This window comes from Herpailurus yagouaroundi, unplaced genomic scaffold, assembly GCF_014898765.1.
Source record: "Herpailurus yagouaroundi ecotype Mexico unplaced genomic scaffold, PumYag 187, whole genome shotgun sequence".
In the NCBI taxonomy this organism is placed as follows: Eukaryota; Metazoa; Chordata; class Mammalia; order Carnivora; family Felidae; genus Herpailurus; species Herpailurus yagouaroundi.
The window spans coordinates 18,093,361-18,112,595 of record NW_024412418.1 but is presented as its reverse complement, the minus strand read 5'-3'; the positions used below and the strand labels follow the sequence as shown (position 1 = coordinate 18,112,595).

General features: G+C 44.7%; 2 long non-coding RNA genes across 2 annotated transcripts; one reads left to right on the top strand and one right to left on the bottom strand.

Moving 5' to 3' along the window:
- Positions 1-4,307: 4,307 nt before the first annotated feature.
- On the bottom strand, positions 4,308-5,217 carry LOC121043572 (uncharacterized). The gene is made up of 2 exons (XR_005796920.1): positions 5,112-5,217; positions 4,308-4,606 (listed from the first exon to the last, which is right to left on the bottom strand). It is a non-coding gene; the product is annotated as an uncharacterized LOC121043572 (long non-coding RNA).
- Positions 4,338-17,701, top strand: LOC121043573 (uncharacterized). Its single transcript, XR_005796921.1, has 3 exons — positions 4,338-4,533; positions 8,685-8,911; positions 16,525-17,701. It is a non-coding gene; the product is annotated as an uncharacterized LOC121043573 (long non-coding RNA).
- Positions 17,702-19,235: the final 1,534 nt, after the last annotated feature.

Here is a 19,235-nt window from a genome sequence, read left to right as displayed (position 1 = left end):
TCAGATGCTCTAATCTCCCTTCTGTCCTCAGAGCCACCATTTCCACAGCAGACCTAGGTGAGCTGGGCAGTTTCATGATGACATAAAAAAAATATTTCTTTCCTGCAAGAAGCTTGAGTGTCATAACTAACTGGGCATCTTATCACTGAGGCTCTTCCTGCCTAAGGAGAGACATTTTATATGCAAAACTCACTAAAAAGAGTAGACAAAACAGGGGAAGGAAACCCAGGTTGTCAGGCACAGTCTGTTCCCCCCCCCCCCCACATCGCCCCTCCCCGTACAGACCTCTGGGGGGCAGCTCTGAGGGGCAACAAAAGCTATTGTCAAAGCGCGAGTTCTGGCCACAATCACCTCCATTTCTGTTTTTCTGCCCTTGCCCTCCTTCCTCTTTTCATTCTCACTTTCTTGAAAGCTTCCCGTTTCTCTCTTCTGCACACACCTTCAGTCTCCCAGTGAGTCCCCCAGGTATTGTGTGGCCCCATGGGGGTGCATTCAGTGCAGAAAATACTCTGATGTGTCCTGTCTGAGCCCCAGCTGACCACCTCTGCCTCCCTCTTGAACCCACTGTAAGTTCTCTGCTTGATGCTTTGAGCTCCTGAGTCTGTGAGTACAACGGGTCTGAAGTGTGAGCCAACATCCACTTAGGAGGAGGGAAACACCTGTGCCAAAGGAGCCAGGTCAATTGCTCACTCACAGATCACCTTTCTCTCCCGCCCTGACCACTCAGCTTCAGGCCTCCTGTGCTATTTTGACCATGGCAACTTGGTTTTACTGTTGTTGTTCCTGATCCAACTTTCTCCCTGTATGGGACATTGATCAAACTTCATCTTTAGTTTAGAACAAGCCTGACAACCTGTTGCCTGTTCTCGGTGATGCTTCTGCCTTGGTTTGGCATTTTCCACCAGGGACTGTCCCCAGCTCTGTTTAAGCCCTTTATATGACCTGAACTTCTTCTAAAACTAAGCGTGGTAATGTAGAGGTCAAGAGCACAGCCCCTACTGTCAGACTAGCTGTGTTTGAACCCTACCTCTGGTCACTTCCTAGTTGTGTAACCGTGGACATTTTGCCTTTCCGGGCTTCCATTCTCTTCTCTATAAGAGGTAGGGATTGTAATACCCATCTCACGCAGGTGTTGTAAAGATTCAGTGCAATGAGATATTGAAAGGACTTCTAATAGTGTCTGGGAGATAGACATGCCTCGATAAATATCAGCCATTATCCTTATTTTTATTTTCATTCATTTCCAAATAGGAAAAAAACCTTCCCTTTTTCCTAAGATCTGAAAATGTCTTCAAGAAATTTTTCATGAAAGACCAACCATTGAAGGGATCCTGGATTTCCCAGAGGTCCACGATAGGAGCCACATGGGATGGCTCTAATCATGGACCTCTGGGAAATCCACAATACTTCTGTTTTTTTTCAACTAGCTCAGAACTCAGCATGTTTTCTGTCCGTGAGCTATCTTCATGCCTGTACACTGATTAGGTACAGACGCATCTGCATTAAGAGTGATTTTATTTTCAGATCTACAAACAGCACCAGTTATCTCCCTTTACAAGGCCAGGGAAGGGTCATAAGGTCAGAGCTCTAGCACAATTCTGGAGACTGTCCCCCTGACCCAGGGAGATCCAGAGGTCTCTCTCTCTTGGCTGCTAATCCCCAACCCTCACATCCTTTAAGCCTACAGGGCCAATAGCGTCTAGAGATGACTCAATTGCAGAGCAGGGCTGGTTGTGTGAGCAAGAGGGACTGAGGCTGGGAGAAGAGGGAAAGCAGGAACCGGAAACACCACAACAGATGGAAACTCCTCTCTTGAGAACTTGACGATGAAGTTCAAAGGCATATGAGCCAAAACCTAAGTGGAATTTAGGCAGATGCTAAAAACCAAGGAGCCCAACTTGATAGAGCATAGAGCAGGCAGACAGTGTATGGGAAATAGATGGCAACAGAGATCAGACAGCAGAATAGTGTGAGAAGCTAACAGCAAGATGCACAGGCAGGAATTCTACTAAAGAATTCAAAGCTGATACCCCATGCCCCATACTCCTGTGTGATATGGAACCAACTTCAGGAAAGCCTAGAAACCAGCCCTAAGTGAGGGCTTCGGCAAGTGGGACAGAATTTGTAGCCTGCTGCTGGGGTTCAGAGCTAGGGCTCTAGTCTTCCCTCCCAGGTTCTAGAAGGTCAGGGAAGTGGGTTAGCGCCACAGGGAGCATAGAAGTACAAAGATACTGGGGCGCCTGGGTGGCGCAGTCGGTTAAGCGTCCGACTTCAGCCAGGTCACGATGATCTCACGGTCCGTGAGTTCGAGCCCCGCGTCGGACTCTGGGCTGATGGCTCGGAGCCTGGAGCCTGTTTCCGATTCTGTGTCTCCCTCTCTCTCTCTGCCCCTCCCCCGTTCATGCTCTGTCTCTGTCTGTCCCATAAATAAATAAAAACGTGGAAAAAAAAAATTAAAAAAAAAAAAAAAAAGAAGTACAAAGATACAGCACAGTGCTTTGACCTGAGCTTAGTGCCCTCTTACCTCTTGGCACCCAGTGTGGTTTGCCTTCCTGGCACCCATCCCCTCATTTTTCGTAATGGCCCTTGATAGTCTCTGGCCATCTTGTCTCTATTCTCTTTTTAAAATTATTTTTTTTTCAATGTTTATTTATTTTTGGGACAGAGAGAGACAGAGCATGAAGGGGGGAGGGGCAGAGAGAGAGGGAGACACAGAATCGGAAACAGGCTCCAGGCTCTGAGCCATCAGCCCAGAGCCTGACGCGGGGCTCGAACTCACGGACTGCGAGATTGTGACCTGGCTGAAGTCGGACGCTTAACCGACTGCGCCACCCAGGCGCCCCCATCTTGTCTCTATTCTCAATCGCCATGCTTTGTGTAGAGTCCCCACTTCCAGCTTTCAGAGTACACCATGTGACCACATCTGGCCAGTCACAGCACTGTACCTCCCTGGCCACTGAGATTGGTTCAGAGAAGAGCAGTCACCTTAGGTAGCTGGTGTTGCTGCAGCCATCTTGTCACCACGTGGAGCAGAGACTGAAGGATGAGAAAGAGCAGAGCAAAGAGGAGGGGCAGAAGAAGACCAGGTCCTAATGGCTTTGTTGGAGCCCTTGAATCCAGTCGTGCCCAGAGCTAGCCCCTGCCCCTGGGTTTTTCAGTTGCATTTATCAATAAATTCCCTGTTAGGCTAAATCAGTTTGGTTTGGCTTTTCTGTCACTTTCAACCAAGGCATCCCAACTAAAGGCTGAAAGAGTGAAGGGAGCCTTTTTCCAGACCCCCTTGCCCATTGATAGATTGCTGGGTCCTGGTATATTATGAGGCCATGCTCCCATTGGCCCAGGACCTGGGTAAAGCTCAGGCTATAGGTGACTGACCTTACTATGAGCACCGTAGCAGGCTTGGGTTGGCAGAACAACCCAATGAGCAGAGACACAGAAAACTAGGTTCTTCCTGATGTCTTATATTCTGGTTTCATATCTCCATCTGCCACTGAAGGAGTTTAGTAGGCTGCCACTATAGTTTAAAAAATTTTTTTTAATGTTTATTCATTTCTGAGAGACAGAGAGAGACAGAGAGTGAGCAGGGGAGGGTAAGAGAGAAAGAGAGGGAGACACAGGATCTGACGAAGGTTTCAGGCTCTGAGCTGTCAGTACAGAGCCCGATTTGGGGCTCGAACTCACGAACCATGAGATCATGACTTGAGCCGAAGTCGGATGCTTAACTGACTGAGCCACCCAGGTGCCCCAGGTTGCCACCATTTTGGACCATAATGGTTGCACTTCACCTTAAAAAAAATCTATATGTATCTATCTATCTATCTATCTATACATAAAAACTCTTTCTTGGAACACCTGGGTGGCTCAGTCTGTTAAGTATCTGACTTTGGCTCAGGTCATGATCTCACAGTGAGTTTGAGCTCCCGGTTGGACTCTGTGCTGACAGCTCAGAACCTGGAATCTGCTTCAGATTCCGTGTCTCCCCCTCTCTCTCCGTCCCTCCCTGCTCATGCTCTCTCTCAAAAATAAATAAAATAAGCACTTAACACAAAACAAAAAAACCACTTTCTTGCATGGAAGAACCAAGGTAGAGAAAAGTATAAAGATGATCCTACTCTAAGGCACGTCCCTGAGCTAATCGGAATGAGAACCCCAAACCCCCTTTGAAACTTTTTATGACAAATAGCAAAAGCATCCATTGCTGTTAAATCTCTCTCTACCGTTCCTTCACACAGGTCCCAAATTTGAGGACTTAGTTGCCATATGTATTAAAGTAGGGCAGCTGCTGAAACAAGACACCTCCAAATGTATAATGACTCACCATAACTTAAATTTATTTCATGTTCTCATAATAGCATCAGATTGGGGCAGAGTTCACAGGGCGGGCTTCTTCTGGGCAGTCGTCACTCAGGGATCCAGGCTGATGGAGGCTCTGTCGTCTTCAACACTTGAGTTCCTCTCAATCTCAGCCGGCTGGATGAGCCAAGGAGCTGCTGTGTGGGGGGCTGTTATGGGCCGGGCTTCAAAGTGATGCAGGTAACATCTCATTCCGTGGACTAGAATTCCGTTTTGTGGCCACAGAGAAATGCAAGGGAGACTGAAATGGAGTCTGTGTGCCCAGGAAAGAGAGGAAAACATGTAGCCATCAGTCACTGCTAGTGCGTTTGATGTTTTCTGAATTCTGAATGGTGCTTTGATCTCGCAGTTTCTTTTTTGGTTTCTTTTTGTGGATCTTTGCAAGGCACAATAGATTTGGGACTAGAAGACCAGCCCTTGAGAAGCTAATTATTTCCTCTTTGTACATTCAGCTGGATATTCAATGCATATTTGTTGAATGAATACGTGAATTCAAGAAGATAAAAAGAAATGGAGTCTGTTAAGGGGAATATATTGTTTATCAGACCCAGAAGTTTCAGTTGTTAACAACTGGGGGAAATGAGATAAAATTTGCTATTTAGCTCTAGAAATCTAATTTTCTTAGAATTTTTGCATAAGTTGTCTTACTTTACCATCTTAGTTTTAATAATATGTCAACATCATAGAAAGAAAAAATTTAAAGAAGTAGAAACAGATAGAGATGCTCTTTCCCATTAAACTCAACTATTATCGAGTACCTCTTAACTTTGGCAATCCTCTGCATGCTTAAGAAAACTGCATTCTCTTTTTCAGTGCCTCCAATATGCAAAAAGTCCTGGGTTCTCAGCTCATTCTCTGCTTGTCTCCTTCACAGCTGCTGGAGCTCAGATGTTGAAATTCCTCACCAGGCTTTGCAATAGTATAGCTTCCCCCTGCAATACTGAGACTTAGCGCTCCTTTTGAAACCATTTGAGGGGTGCCTGGCTAGCTCAGTCGGTAGTCAGCAGTTGGGGTTGTGAGTTCAAGCCCCACACTGGGTGTAGAGATTATTTTAAAAAATAAATAAATAAGGGGCGCCTGGATGGCTCAGTCGGTTAAGGGTCTGACTTCGGCTCAGGTCATGATCTCACGGTTTGTGAGTTCAAGTCCCACGTTGGGATCTGTGTTGACAGCTCAGAGCCTGGAGCCTGCTTCAGATTCTGTGTCTCCCTCTCTCTCTCTCTGCCCCTCCCCTACTCACACTCTGTGTGTGTGTCTCTCTCTCTCAAAAATAAATAAACTTAAAAAAAAATTTTTTTACTAAATAAATTAAATTAAAAAATAATAACAGTTTCTTGTTTAAAATAAAATAAAATAAAAACATTTGACTATATGCTTTTTTAAAAACGTTTATTTATTTGTTTTGAGAGAGAGAGAGAGAGTATGAGAAGAGCAGAGAGAGGGAGACAGAGTCCCAAGCAGGCTGTGCACCAGCAGCACAGAGCCCAATGCAGGGCTTGAACTCACAAACTGTGAGATCATAACTTGAGCCGAAATCAAGAGCCGGTCGCTTAACCAACTGAGCCAGCCAGGCACCCCTGACTACATGCTTTCTAAAGTATTTCCAATAGCTAGGGTTTTCCTAGATTCTTCCAACAACTCTGTGAAGGTGGTACGAGGTCATCATCATCCCTAGCCCCATAAGGTGACTGATTCACATCCTAAGGTGGGAGCAGAGCTAGACTAGACCCCAGTTCCTCTGCTTTTCCACTAACCCATCTCCTGAAGAAGTGCTGTTTTATTCATTTCCCATAACCCCCCCTCCCCACTCCTTCCTCTTGTTTTCTATTCCAGATAAGAAACGGGGGGGGGGGGGGGGGGGAGGTCAAGATCAAGATTAAGATATATCTCTTTTCCTCCAGTCAACAAAGTCTGTATCCGACCCCTAAAGCGGCCCCCCAACAATAGATGAGTAAATTGTTTGTTCATTCAACTTCCTGCCCACCTTATTTGTCAATAAGAAATTTGCATGAATTTTTCTCACGGTAAACTAAGAGGCTTTCCATTAGCATAGGCTGTCTCTACAAGGAGTAGAACCTTTCCCCTCTAAACGCTTAGAAACATATTTTGAATATAATACAGCAGGGTTTTGATTGGTTTTGTTTTTTAAGGTATGTAGTAATTTCCTCACTCCCGTAATTACAGTTGAAGTCACTTGTTGGCAATGTATCACTAGGGGCTTAAAGAAAGAAGCCGGGTTGATTTCCACATAATGATCCAAATAAAAAAGGCTGAGAAATGAGCCCTGAGCCACTAAGCCCGCTGCAGTGTACAAAACAGGTTTATGTTCAGAAGCGGCCACAGCGTTTCCCTGATTTGCGAGCATAAAAATAAAGCATTTTCCTGTGGGTTATTTCTAACCTGCAAATTTTTTCCATAGCCAGATTTGCCTTGACCCCAGAGGTGAAACTTTAGAGAGAAATGCTTTTCACTAGCAGTTCCCATGATGTTATCAATCCCATTGTAGGACCAACAATTAATTATAACAATAAGAAAGACATTATTCATCCAGGCCTCCCTTCCTGCTCTTAAATTCATAAAACTCCCTGCCACCTGGACAGTTGATGTGTGTGTGTGTGTGTGTGTGTGTGTGCGCACATATATGTGTGGCTTAAAATAACCTGATTACAATTATGTGTAAAATACACAGTGGAAAACTCTGGAAGAAAAATATCAAATACTTAAAGTAGCTATATGAATGGTGATATTAATGGGACGGGGTCTTTTACTTTATTCTCTTTTTCTAAAATAACTATATTGCAGTTTTATTACTCTTCTTTTTTTTAATATTTATTTATTATTTTCAAAAGAGAAAGAGAGAGACAGAGCATGAGCAGGGAAGGGGCAGAGAGCGAGGGAGACACAGAATCTGAAGCAGTCCCCAGGCTCTGAGCTATCAGCACAGAGCCTGATGAGGGGCTCAAACTCAGGAACCACGAGATCATGGCCTGAGCTGAAGTCGAATGCTTAACTGACTGAGCCATCCAGGCTCCCTTTCACCTTACTTTTCTTTTCTTTCTTTCTTTTTTTTAATGTTGTATTTATTTTTGAGACAGACAGAGAGAGAGAAAGAGAGAGTAGGGGAAGGGCAGAAAGAGAGAGGAAGACAGAGGATCTGAAAAGGGCTCTATGCTGACAGCAGCGAGCCCATGAAGGGCTCGAACTCAACTTGCAAACCTAGAGATCATGACCTGAGCCGAAGTCATCTGGGTGCTCAACCGACCCAGCCACCCAGGCGCCCCAGCGTTTTTATTACCTAAATAAAATTAATATCATTAATTCAATATAAAAAGTTTTAAGTATTTTACTTTTCACTATTTATTGAGTGCCTATTATGTGCCAGGGTTTGTCCTGGGGAGAACAAGAACCAGAACAGGGAGAATAAGACAGATACAGCTCTTTCTCTCATGGGAGTTCTAGTCAAAGAGGGGAGGCACGTCAGAAACAGGTAATTACATAAATTTATTAATTAATGTATTCACAAGTAGTCATTGAACATCTACTATGTGCCAAGATGTTTCTAAGCACTGTGAATCGGCAGGGAACGAAGCAGGCAAATGTCCTTGACTTCCTGGAGCTTATATTCTAATTGATTTACATATTGCTTCATTTCTTTTTTAAATTTTTTTTTCAACGTTTTTTATTTATTTTTGGGACAGAGAGAGACAGAGCATGAACGGGGGAGGGGCAGAGAGAGAGGGAGACACAGAATCGGAAACAGGCTCCAGGCTCCGAGCCATCAGCCCAGAGCCTGACGCGGGGCTCGAACTCACGGACCGCGAGATCGTGACCTGGCTGAAGTCGGACGCTTAACCAACTGCGCCACCCAGGCGCCCCATATTGCTTCATTTCTAATTAGCATGAGTGTCATGAAGGAAAAGTACAGAGGGCCTGCCTCATCGGAAAGACCAGAGATGATGTCCCTGAGGAAGTGAGATAGTTTCAAGGGTCTCAAATAAAATAGGGCTTTGTTTTGCCCTCCTGGACTGAGAGAGCTCTGCCAGACAGGGCAGGAGTTTCCCTAGGTGACTAAGTTCTGGCAGGTGCTCTGTGTCGAGGTCTGACTCTCTGTTCGTCTGCTGTGGAGGTGCCTGGTGCAAGAAATTCACACCCTTCCCCCCCCCCCCCCCGCCAAGATGCCAGTGGGGAGGGATTTGAAACCAGATTTTGATTAGCAGTCGCTGTCCATTTGTGCTTCAGCACATTGTGTCCACGAAGTCCTGATACAGAAAAAAGCAAGGCCATCCTTCCCTCGTAGTGCTGACAGTAACTAATGGACCTTCCTCTCCCAGATGGGAACACTGGAGCTGAGAAGACAAATCCAGCATGAGCCAGAGGGCCCTCTGCTTCGCGGGTCAGGAGAAAGCAACTGCTTGATTTCGGGTTTGCCCCTCAGACTGCAGAGCTCCGGGTCACCAGCCTAAACCGCTTAATGCACATTACGCCTGGGTCTACTTGGAAATGGCTGAAGGCACTTAAATGGAATGTCCAACCTTTGTCCTCAGCCCTGAAACCACAGGTAAGTATTTAGGTCTGTGTAGTATCGATCATGCCTCCCACTGGCACCAGGAAAAACGTTGTGAAGCAAGTCAACTTTCCAGTGACAAGGAAGTCATTCCCCTAATCCACTCTCACTGGACAATCAGGTTGACAAAAACCATTAAGTTTTCTGAGATTAGAAATTCACTGTCAGAGGGAGCCGTGTATAGAGTTTTCCACTCCATTACACCCAGGACAATAACCAGAGGCCAAGTGACAGGAAAAGGCTGGGGTCTGTCTTTTTAAAGTTTCCTGTGTCCTTGGGTGGAGGGAAATAAATTAGCAAGTGCCTCCCTTTTGTAGGACATGGGATATATATTATCTCATTAATCAACGCAACAGCCTACGAGGTGCATTCTGCGTATTGCATTTGTCAGAAGAATAAACTGGGGCTCAGCAGGTTTGGGTTGCTAGCTAAGATCACCCTGCTAGTTACGGTGACGTGGGGCTGAGAATCAGAATCATTGGGCTGGAGGGGTCTAGAGGCTCTTAACTTTCTTCTAAGCAGAACCACACTTTAACCATCTGGAAAACTGGTTCTGTCTGAAAGATCCCACTGTTCTGTGGCAACTGGAAGCAGGCTGGTTCTGTGGCAAAGACCACAGACTGTGGCAGATTCATATCCATATGTCCGCCCCGCCTTTCACTGTGTGACCTTGGGGAAGTTTCTTCACCTCTCTGTCTCCTTTTCCTCCTCTAGTCATGAGGAGGTGATAACCTAAAAACCTTAGAGAACTGATGTTGTCCAGTAAAGGTGTTACAAGTAATTCCACTCAAAAGCATGCATTCTAGATCATGTATCAGCACAACTTTTCTGTAAAAGACCAACAGGTAAAGTGCTCTCTGCCACATTTACTCAACTCTACTAAGCACGGAAGCAGCCACATATAGCACATAAAGGGATTGGCATGGCTGTGTGCCAATAAAACTTTATTCATGGACACTGAAATTAGAATTCACCTGACTTTCATGGGTCAGGACACATTATTCTCTGCATTTTTTTTCAACCATTTAAAAATGTAAAGGCTTTCTCAGCTCCTGGACCATACAAAAGCAGGTGGTGGGCCTGGTTGAGTTCATGGGCTAAGGTTTGCCAATGCCAGCTCTCCAGTGCTACTCAAGGGCGGTCCAGGGATCAGCAGCCTCATTAACACCTAAAACTTTGTTGAAAATGAAACTGCATGGGCGCCACCCTAGACTTGCTGAATCTGAATCTTTAGGGAGAAGGAGCGGGAATCTGCATTTTAACAAGCTCTTGGCTATTTTCACGAACACTGGAGTTTGAGAATCACAGCTGTGGATGAACTCATACACATGTGCGCAAGGATTTACATACACGAATATTCATAGCCACATTATCTGTAATAACTTCAACCTGAAAAGAACCCAAACGTCCAGGAACTGTAAAAATGTCTAAAAGCAGTAAAAGAGATAAGTGGAATAATATTCAGGAATGAAAACGGACAAACTAGAGTCTTGTGCCATATGGATAAATACTAAAATGATAAATACTAAAATGATGACATGGAACACACACGGAAACAGATCCAGACACAAAAGAATATGGACTCTGTGATTCTATACAACAATATAAAGTTAAAAAATAAGCAAACTAGGGGCACCTGGGTGGCTCAGTTGGTTAAGTGCCAGGCTCTTGGTTTCGGCTCAGATCGTGATCTCATGGATTGTGAGTTTGAGTCCTGTGTTGGGCTCTGTGCTGACAGCGTGGAGCCTAAGCTTGGGATTCTCTCTCTCCTCTCTGCCCTCTCCCACTGTCTCTCTCCCACTGTCTCTCTCTCTCTCTCTCTCTCTCTCTCTCTCTCTCTCAAAATAAATAAATAAACATTTGTTTTTATTTTTATTTTTATTTATTTATTTTTAAAAAAAAAAATTTTTTTTTTTTTAACGTTTATTTTTGAGACAGAGAGAGGCAGAGCATGAACGGGGGAGGGTCAGAGAGAGAGGGAGACACAGAATTGGAAGCAGGCTCCAGGCTCTGGGCCATCATCAGCCCAGAGCCCGACGCGGGGCTCGAACTCACGGACCGTGAGATCGTGACCTGAGCTGAAGTCGGACGCTTAACCGACTGAGCCACCCAGGCGCCCCTAAACATTTGTTTTTAAATAGGCAAACTAAATTATACCATTTTGGGGTGAATACCCAAATGACAAAACAGTAAAGTGAGGCAAAGCAGTTATACTCATTAAAGTCAGGGTCGTAATCTTTGTGGGGAAAGAAGGCAGTATGTTTAGGAAAGGACACATGAGAGGCTTCTGGGGGCTGGCAATGCCCAATTTCTTGACCTGGGTGATTGCTACACACATGTGCTCACTTTCTGATAATTTGTTTAAGTGTGCATTTATGTTTCGTGCACTTTTCTGTATGTGTGATGCATTTCACCATAAAAAAAAAAAAAATTAAAAAGAAAAATCCTGCCAGGAATGGTGACTTTCTGAGCTAGCCCTGTGTATGGAACCTGCCAGACCCACTTCACACCTTGACTTCCCGCTTGGCCGATTCCCTGTAGCCCACCCAACTGCAAGTTGCAAATTTATAGGCCAACTGAGCCCAGATGGTTTCCTGTGATAGCTGCTAGGGGCATAATAATGAATACACGTCTCCCCACACGTTCCTGAATGCGTTTTGGCAGGATTTTTACTGCAGGCAGTAAAACCTTGTTACAAAGTCCCTCACTGTCTCAGGGGCTTGGCCACGTTGCGGTTGAGCCATACCACCTCTTGTTACAGGCAGCCCGTCATCCTTGTCCCACATAGCATCCTTGAGAGCTGGCTTTCTCTCCCTTGTCCTATGAGGCTGTTTGATTGATTGTTACTAATAATCATTGCATTTCAGAAACCCAGATTCCTGTCCTCACAGCTGGAACTTCCTCTTTGCACTAATTGGAAAAACATCCTCCGGGAAATGGGGCATCTTTATTGAGTCAATCTTTGGCGATGACTATGTCAACTGGCGAGATGAAGTATACAGCAAGGAAGTGAAGGCTCTGAAACCCTCCAGGGCACTGGTCCCAGGTCTCAGTTGAAGAAGTCAGGCTGACTTGACCAGATCCCTGTATGGAAAAACTAAGGGTCACGTTAGGGAAGGGCCAGCTTGAGGGGCTGGGGTCGATCCATAAGTTCAGGAGCCATCCCAGCTAATGGTCCCCCAATTTTCTTCCCTTTCTTCCCTGAAAATTAGCTGCATAATTAAGACTACATTTCCCAGACTCCCTTGCAGTTAGATATGGTCATGTGAGCAAATTATAACTAATTAGAAAGCAAGCAGAGGGGATGTACGAAGCTTCCATGAAGAGCCATATGCATCCTTCTTTTCCCTTCCTTTTCTTGCTTTCGGCTGGAACGTGGCTGGAGATTTAGCAGCCATTTTGAACAATGAGGTGACTTTGGAAGTGGAGTCCACGCCAACGGGTGGCACAGCACTGTTCCAGCCTTTGACCTGCTTCCTGGACTCTTGCAAAAGAGAAACTTTTAAATCTTGCTTAAGCCATTGTTTCAGGAGATTTTCTGTCACTTGTAGTAAGAACCTAATCTTAACGCCTATAACAGCATTTTTTATAATGGTAAAGAAGTGGAAGCAACCTCAGTGGCCCTTAAGAAGGGATTGGTTACATTTGTTCCCTCATTTGCTTACTCATTCGTCACATTTGAAATGAGTGTCTACCCCATGCTTGGCGTGGTTTCAAGCACTGGGGATATAGTGGTTAAAAAAATGTTGTCTCTGCCCTCAAAAACTTTGTTGGAAGAGGAAGCAAAAGGCATAAATAAATGGACAACTAAAATATAGCTTAATGAGTGGAACCACAGAGACCGAGTAGTTTAAAAAATAGTATAATGAAACAAACAGAAGGTTACTGGAGGGGTTGCCGGAAGGGGGATGGGCTAAACGGGTAAGGGGCATTAAGGAATCTACTCCTGAAGTCATTGCTGCACTATACGCTAACGAATTTGGACATAAATTAAAAAAAATAAAATTAATAAAAACATTATAATGAGATAAGGAAAATGTTCATGGCATATTGCTAAACAGTAGGTTAATAAGGTCATACACGGTGAGTCTAATTTGTAAAACATATATATTTGCATAGAGAAAAACCAAAACTGATGTATAATTAGTCTGAACACTTTGAACAGCATTTAGCAAGAGACAAATAAACGGTTAAGGAGTGAAAGGTTTTATTTCAAGGTGGAGGGACTATTTTTGTCCCCCTGTATTTCTATATGCTTTCCAAATGCTACCCGCATAATATGGATTACTTTTGTAATAAGGAAAAAATACCAACATGAGGAAACAATGTGCGTTATGAAGTTCAGGATCAAGACGAAATGTGTAGGGTAGTGATTTCAGTGAGATTGCAAACTAAGTTGTGCTAAACAGTCTTAAAAAGAAACTCGAGTCTGAGGTCTGAGGTTGGCCTCTCCCTAGGGGGAGGACACTAGAAGGGTCTGGTTCTCCGCCCCATGTACTGTCTAGAAGCATGCAAAGAAGTTTGCCCAGGGCTTTGTTCTACATTTTTAGTGGGGCAGGGCCCACTGCAGCCAAGTTATTAAGCACTAGCCCTATCACTTCTCTTCCCATGGCTCCTCTCTGCTGGGCCTCTTGCCCAACCATTAAAGCAGCTGTTGTTGTTTTGTAGAGGCTAATTAACTCCACACTGCATGAAGCCAGACGCTAATTGGCCCACTCACTTAATCAACTTTAATGTCTCTCTTCTGGTGGACCCGGCTGCTGCTTTTTGTTCCCCTGATCACCAACAAACGCAGATCCAGGGGAGTGGTAATAACGGCCTCCGGTGGGCACACGCAGCCTTGACCCCGTCCCCTACCACAGAGTAGGGGCAGAGGGTCATTCCGACCCTCAGTCGGCTCAGTGGATGTCCTCCCAAGTTCACGACCACTGGTGCATCTTGGGACCTGAGCCTATTGCCTCTCTTCCAAACATTGCACGGTGATATGAGTCATCAGATGGTTGGTTCCTCAAGAGGATTGACCTCATCGCTGTCTGTTGCTGACACAGATTTAAGACTCTAAAACCTAACTAACTCACACAATTACTGCAACTACACTTTCCTGAGTGTCTTGGGTGCAGCAGATGCCGTGGCACGTCCTTTCCAATGCAACGTGAACACGACGCGGCTCAGGGTAAGTAAGCAATACGTACTCTTCACCAAATGAGGAAGAAACATCACTCGTCCCCATTTGTCAGATGAGGAAACTGAGGTAGTAATAGTATTTACAAACGTGATTGAAATGACACACATGCTCATTTCAATCATAGCCCTGTAAGATTAGGACCAAGAATTGTTATAATCCCCATTTTGGGTAGAGTTTAGAAACTTTGAGAAAGAAAAGTGACTTTCCTAAGAGATCACCAAGTATGGTGGACAGAATAATCCCCCCCCCCCAACACCACCTGCCAAGACGTGCATATCCTAATTCCCAGAACCTGTGAATATGTTCCTTACAGGGCAAAATGACTTTGCTAATGGATCAAGTTAGGATTTGGAGATGAGATTATCCTGGATTATCTAGTTGGGCTGAGTATAATCACAAAGTTTCTTGTAAGAGGGACACAGGGGGCTATGAATCAGAGACAGAAGATGGGAGAACAGGAGAGGTCAGACAGGAGAGAAAATGCTACACTGCTGACTTTGAAGACAAAGAGGGGGCCACAAGCCCAAGATTGCAAGCAGCATCCAGAAGCTGGAAAAGGGAAGGACATGGATTCTCCCCTGAAGCCTCTGGAAGCAACACAACCCTGCCAACACCCTGACTCTAGACATCTGACCTCCAGAACCGTAAGATAATAAACTCATGGTGGGTTAAGTCACGAAGTTTGTGGTAATTTGTTACAGCAGAAATATGGAGCGACTACTGATTTTGTTACAGCAGCAACAGGAAATGAATACGCACCATAAATGGAAGAATTAAAGGGCTTGAATTTAGGCATCGTGATATGAAATCCCTTTCTGACTGCAGTGACAAGATTTCCCCATACGTGATCAATATGCGGTGATTTTGAATGCTCGCCTCCCGTAAGATGAGGATAAACGATGCCTGTGGGTCTGTGGGCCTGGCTTCCCCCTGAAGGCCAACATGCCCTCTGCCTCCTTCCCAGTCCGCTCCACGCTTCTTGCCCTTCATTTCCTTCCTCTTCTTCCTCAAGCATCTGAAACCCAGCTGTACAACGTATCTCATCTAGGGGAAACCATGGTTCTGTCTCTATCTGAAGGTCAGCTTTGACCAGGGCAGGATGCGTCACAGAGCTTGTGGGAGTTTGGGGTTTGGGAGACTGTAGAGCAGTGTGGTTAGTCTCCGGCATTTGGATTCTACCTACCCACTTACTTTCAGCGTGCCTCCATTTCGTCTTCTAATAACAAGGTGGTTCTGAGGATGAAGTGACACAACTCACGTGTCCCACTGGGCACAACATCTGGTAATGATAAATACTCACCAGATGTTGTCAGTGATAACACCAACACAAACTGAGCTCCAGACTGGCAGAACTCCACGCCTTGCTCCTAGAGCCATGGTTCTCAGACTGCTGAGACCGCATCATCAGATGGATGGCATGCATCGGATTTATCTGGAAGGGATGGCCTCCACTTCCAGAGTTTCTGATTTAGTAGGTCTGGGGTGGGCCCTGAGAATCTGCATGGCCCAACATTTCCAGGCAATGGGGATGTTGCTGTGCCAGGGATCATACTTTGAGAACCACTGAGTCAGGGTTCTCAACACATAGAGTCAGGGATTGTGCCTTCCATGCTATTTTCCCCTAGCGCCCAGCACAATGCCTGGCATATAACAGATACGTGACAAATATTTGTGGCATGAATACATTTTTTTCCACTGTCTTCCTGAGGCTTTAAATGTCCAGGAGGCTGCCCTTTTCCATAAAAGAATTCCATTCTCTATCTTTTTTATCACCATCATATTTACTACAACTTGGTGCTGACAATCTCCTCTTCATAGACTCCCTGTTTTCCCCTTGAATACCCTCCATTTCCCCAGTGAGTGTCTCTCCCCTGGATCTCAACCTTTTCCATTAACTCCATGCACTGCACAGCCTGTTCCAGGACATCAAACTTTAATTTAAACAGAAAATAATCAATAAGCTTAGCAAATTGCCCATGGCAACCTCTGCTGAGTGAATCAAAGGGTTTTATAGGTAATTTAAAGGGTGTCCTCACTTATCCCTCAAGGTAAAGCTTAGCACATTGACAAGGGCCCTTTTCCACTCTGGCCCAGGATGCTCTGGAAGAAAATGGAGGAGAAAGGACTTAGGTTCTGGGGTTGGGGGGGTGTTTGGACCAGGAAGGAAGGGTCTGTTTTTAAGCACTGACATCTGATATTGACCCCCATGTGAGTCAGGGGTTTTCATTGTCACAGGCAACAGAAACAGACTCTGGATAACTTCAGAAATAAAAATTACTGTCAGGCTATGAAGTGTAATTGATGAAAAAAAAGGCTAAATATCTGGTTCTCAGAAATATTAGAAACCGGGGTTTTCTCTCTTGAAGGTGTTATTTAGGGATGCACCTGTGTGATTTTCTGTCTTTGTGTATTTTGACCCAAGATTCATATTCCAAGAGAGCATCTGAGCAGCTTGACTGGGTCACATGGCCCTCTCTTGACCTGGAAGGACGGGGCACCATGATGGACGGTTCCACTGAGAAGGGAAATGGAGAGGAGAGCTAGTTCTCCAAAGGAATACAGAGGTAGAGTAACTACAGAAGGGGACGGCAAATACATATTTCTACTATAGAACTTTGTTTTTGACTTTGTGGTTTGACTGATTGTTTTCTCCAAACAAGAGTGGCCAATCTAACAGTGTTTTATGAGATTGTGGGGCCTGTGCAGGACTTTGAAGGGCCATCAAGCGCGTGGCTTGGTTATCTACCCAAGCCAGAGAGCTGTCTATCATTTTCTGAGAATCTTCCCAGACTCCTCTGAGAAGATGGTCTAACTTTTAAATCCTTACAAACAAGACCAGTTCTCTCTTCCAGGGAGATATTAAATACCCGACAACCAGTATACCATGGGAGTGAGCTAACCAAAACTGTAAGAGCGGTAAACAACCCATAGGACCAAACTGATCCACGCCAACCTACCGTCTGTCCAGTGTCTCCTTAACCTAAGTGGGACGTTGAAAGCCTGTCCTTCTGATCTCTACAATAGATGCCCATAACAGCTCCTCATTCCCTGGGAGAAGTACCGGGGTCTTCTTTCCTGAGTTTTCACAGACCCATGGCTTTGTCAGGGACTTGAAAATTTAGTGTGCCAACTGTATGATGGATGCTGCCTTCTTAACAGAGCTGCACTTAAATGCCATGCAGTCTGCTGCTTTTTCCTGTGTATTAAACTCTGGAGTCATCCTGCCTGAGTTTAAAACCCAGCTCTACTACTTACTGGCTCTGTGGCCTCAAGTAAGTGGTTTACCCTCTCTGAGCCTACCTCCCCACCATTTTCCCTCCTCCACTATCAAGCAAATTCCAGACACCGTATCATTTCATCCCTAAATACATTACTAAATGATAAGGACTCTTTTTAAAAGGTAACCAGAGTACCATAATTCTTTTATATCATCAAGTGGCTGTTCCTCATTTATGGTTCTTATAGAGTATCTTAATTGTTTTCTTAGGAAAGTAGTAATTTCTTTTTTCCTCAACATAGTACCATAAGCATTTTACCATGCTGTTAAATATTCTTCTAAAATGTAATATTTAGGGGCACCTGGGTGGTTCAGTTGGTTAAGCGTCCGACTCTTGATTTTGGCTCGGGTCATGAACTCACAGTTTATAAGTTCAAGCCCCACATCAGGCTCTGTGCTGGCAGTGCAGACCCTGCTTGAGATTCTCTTTCCCTCTCTCCCTGCCTCTTTCTGCCCCCCCCCATAATAAACAAATAAATTTAAAAAACAAAATAAAATGTATGATTTAAGCATGCATGATATTAATGAATCAGTTAATTTATTGAGCCAATCATGATTTCAGATATTTATGTTATTTCCAAATTTTCACTATTAAAAAAGGCTCTGATTAACATCTGTGGTAGACCCTGGATGTCTCAAAATATCCATATTCCCCTTATTCTTTAGGATAGAACCCCAAATTTACGTGGTGTGACAAAAGATAAGCTAAAAAATTTTCATTTCCCAGCTTCTCTTGCAATTAGCTGAGGCCAAATGAGATAGAAATAGACATTACATGGGGTCTCTGGGAAGGCTGCTGGGAGGAAATTGATTGGGCTGGTAAGTGCTTTTTTTTTGCCCTCCTCCCCCTCCTTCTTCCTGCTGCCTAGAACACAAGTAGAGTTCCTAGTGGTCCAACACCATCTTGAACCATTAAAATGGAAGATACACTCTAAGGTGACAGAGCAGGAAAAAAAGCAGCTTGAATCTCTAACGACCCTCAAGTCAGAGGTCTGTTTCCCTCCAGACCTCCTTTAGGTGACAAAGTAAAAACTCCTTTATTTTTTTTAAATTTTTATTTATTTGTTTTTGAGAGAGAGAGAGAGGTGACGGGAAGGGCAGAGAGCGACGGGGAGAGAGGGAATCCCAAGCAGGCTCCGCACTGTCAGCCCAGAGCCCACCGCAGGGCTTAATCTCACAAACCGTGAGATCAAGACATGAGCTGAAATCAAGAGTCGGACGTTCAACCAGCTGTGCCCCAATAATTCTTTTATTTAAGCCACTGGAAAAGTTCATCATTTAGCATGAAGCCTTGAGACTGGCATATGCTGGTCTTCACACATGGTGTGGCTGGAGCAGAGTTATGGAGTAAAAAAGGAGCTATACCTATGAGGTTGGAGAGGAGTCTGGCAGGCCACGGTGAAGATATCCATCCTAAGTTTGCTTACGTGCCTCACGATGGCATGAACCTTCTAGAGTTATTCCAAGGGAGTTACGTGATGGTATCACCACATTGCCTGCCCCATGGCAAGCATTTACTACGTGGTGGTTGTCATTATTGTTATTACTAATGACAGGGCAATAGTGTTGAAAGAGAATGGGACCAGGAGTCAGAGAAGTAGGGCTCCATTACTGCTTTTGGAAGTTGCCAATCTCAAGACACTAGCCAAGTATCTTTGCTTCTTATGATTTCAGTTGTGTCATATGTAAAATGTATACAAGACCAGGTAGATGACTGTCAAATTTATGTTAGCCTCAAAACCTGCTGCTCAAATGGAATACTGAATAAGTCAAACATGCCCCACAGACACAAGCAGGGTGATTGTGGTAGGGGTGGACGTTGCTCAATACTGTTGCTACCTGCTGGGTCTTCTCTT